The sequence below is a fragment of the Oncorhynchus keta genome, chromosome 10 (genome assembly GCF_023373465.1).
Source record: "Oncorhynchus keta strain PuntledgeMale-10-30-2019 chromosome 10, Oket_V2, whole genome shotgun sequence".
NCBI lineage: Eukaryota > Metazoa > Chordata > Actinopteri > Salmoniformes > Salmonidae > Oncorhynchus > Oncorhynchus keta.
The window spans coordinates 81,973,341-81,975,840 of record NC_068430.1 but is presented as its reverse complement, the minus strand read 5'-3'; the positions used below and the strand labels follow the sequence as shown (position 1 = coordinate 81,975,840).

The following is a 2,500-nucleotide window of genomic DNA, read 5'->3' as shown; positions in this document are numbered from 1 at the left end:
AGTACAGTGTGGAGGCTGAAACTGACTACAGTGTGGAGGCTGAAACTGACAGTACTGCTGTGCTGCTGAAACTGACAGTACAGTGTGGAGGCTGAAACTGACTGCTGCTACAGTGCTGAAGGCTGAAACTGGCAGTACAGTGTGAAGGCTGAAACTGACAGCTACAGTGTGGAGGCTGAAACTGACAGTACAGTGTGAAGGCTGAAACTGACACTACAGTGTGGAGGCTGAAACTGACAGCTACAGTGTGGAGGCTGAAACTGACACTACAGTGTGGAGGCTGACTACTGACAGTACAGTGTGGAGGCTGAACTACTACTACTACAGTACTACTACTACTACTACTACTAACTGACACTACTACCACTTTAACAGGAAACTGAAATGATAATTTACAATCCCTGCAAGCTCCTGCAACTCATCTCTAGCTGACACCTTTGCTAACTAACAGTTAATGTGTCAATTTAAAACTTGCACAAGACAGTTCACGGAATTGTCAATTTAAAGTACATTTATCCATTTAATTCATGACTTTATTTAGCTAACATTAGATAGTTAATCCAGAGATTCTTACCATTGCCTCAATTGGCAGTCTAATGGTTATGACTCGTACTGTGGTACTCATTGATGGATTCTACAGGATTAGAAGTACGTGGAGGCTGAAATCCACTAATAAAGTGTCTGTAAATAAAAACATCTAAATGAATAGAGTGACAGTAAAACAGTTATGCTATGTGTTCGCTAAGTAGCTAGCTGAAGTTCACTAGGATTGTGTTCGTTTTTTCACTTTGATGGCGAACTTTCTGTGCTGCTAACATTCACTCCCAGTCATTCGGTGTTCGGTGAGTACCGGTAGTTAGTTGCAATTCACTATGATTGTTACATTTTTACTTTGATGGCAAACTTTCTGTACTGCTAACATTCACTTCCAGTCATTTTTGCTCCGGTGCTGGTCCAATGAATGTGTTTATTTTCGACAGCTCCGCATGGGATTATTACGTTGTCATAACCTGCATTTATTCTACCTACAGTAGGCATGGGTACACTCATAATGCTGCCAGTCCACCCATTAGCATGGGTACACTCATAATGCTGCCAGTCCACCCATTAGCATGGGTACACTCATAATGCTGCCAGTCCACCCATTAGCATGGGTACACTCATAATGCTGCCAGTCCACCCATTAGTCATCATGCTGACCCTTGGAATGGGAAACTTCCATTAGCATGGGTACACTCTACAGTCTGGTTCCAAGGCTCAATACTGACAGTACAGTGTGCAGCTTGACAAGTGACAGTAATTTGGGTAGGCTCATAATGACAGCCAGTCCATTTTAAGTACACTTTCTGGATGGCAAAACTGCCAGTCCACCCTAGCAAATATTAAACAAAGTCACTCATAATTGACCAGTCCACTGAGGCTGACTGACAACAGTATTGATGTTTCTATCAAACTAACAATACAGTGTGATTGAAATTTGACAGTACAGTTTTGAAGGCTGAAACTGGCTAACGTACAACAACCTCAAACTGACAGTACAGTGTGGAGGCTGAAACTGACAGTACAGTGTGAAGGCTGAAACTGACAGTACAGTGTGGAGGCTGAAACTGACAGTACAGTGTGGAGGCTGAAACTGACAGTACAGTGTGGAGGCTGAAACTGACAGTACAGTGTGGAGGCTGAAACTGACAGTACAGTGTGGAGGCTGAAACTGACAGTACAGTGTGGAGGCTGAAACTGACAGTACAGTGTGAAGGCTGAAACTGACAGTACAGTGTGGAGGCTGAAACTGACAGTACAGTGTGGAGGCTGAAACTGACAGTACAGTGTGGAGGCTGAAACTGACAGTACAGTGTGGAGGCTGAAACTGACAGTACAGTGTGGAGGCTGAAACTGACAGTACAGTGTGGAGGCTGAAACTGACAGTACAGTGTGAAGGCTGAAACTGACAGTACAGTGTGGAGGCTGAAACTGACAGTACAGTGTGAAGGCTGAAACTGACAGTACAGTGTGAAGGCTGAAACTGACAGCACAGTGTGGAGGCTGAAACTGACAGTACAGTGTGAAGGCTGAAACTGACAGTACAGTGTGGAGGCTGAAACTGACAGTACAGTGTGGAGGCTGAACCTGAAAGTACAGTGTGGAGGCTGAAACTGACAGTACGGTGTGAAGGCTGAAACTGACAGCACAGTGTGGAGGCTGAAACTGACAGTACAGTGTGAAGGCTGAAACTGACAGTACAGTGTGGAGGCTGAAACTGACAGTACAGTGTGAAGGCTGAAACTGACAGTACAGTGTGTACAGGCTGAAACTGACAGTACAGTGTGGAGGCTGAAACTGACAGTACAGTGTGGAGGCTGAAACTGACAGTACAGTGTGGAGGCTGAACCTGACAGTACAGTGTGGAGGCTGAAACTGCTCCTCCAATAGAAATCCCTGATCGCATTTACAGGATTAGAAATCGTGACTAGCGGTCGGGAAATAAAAGTAATGATGAATA

The 2,500-nt window shown here is 44.6% G+C and overlaps 1 protein-coding gene across 3 annotated transcripts in view; it reads left to right on the top strand.

Moving 5' to 3' along the window:
* LOC127932553 (adhesion G protein-coupled receptor E1-like) overlaps positions 1 to 2,500 on the top strand; it is a 30,428-nt gene that overhangs the window by 17,981 nt on the left and 9,947 nt on the right. The gene's annotated exons all lie outside the window — the stretch shown is intronic.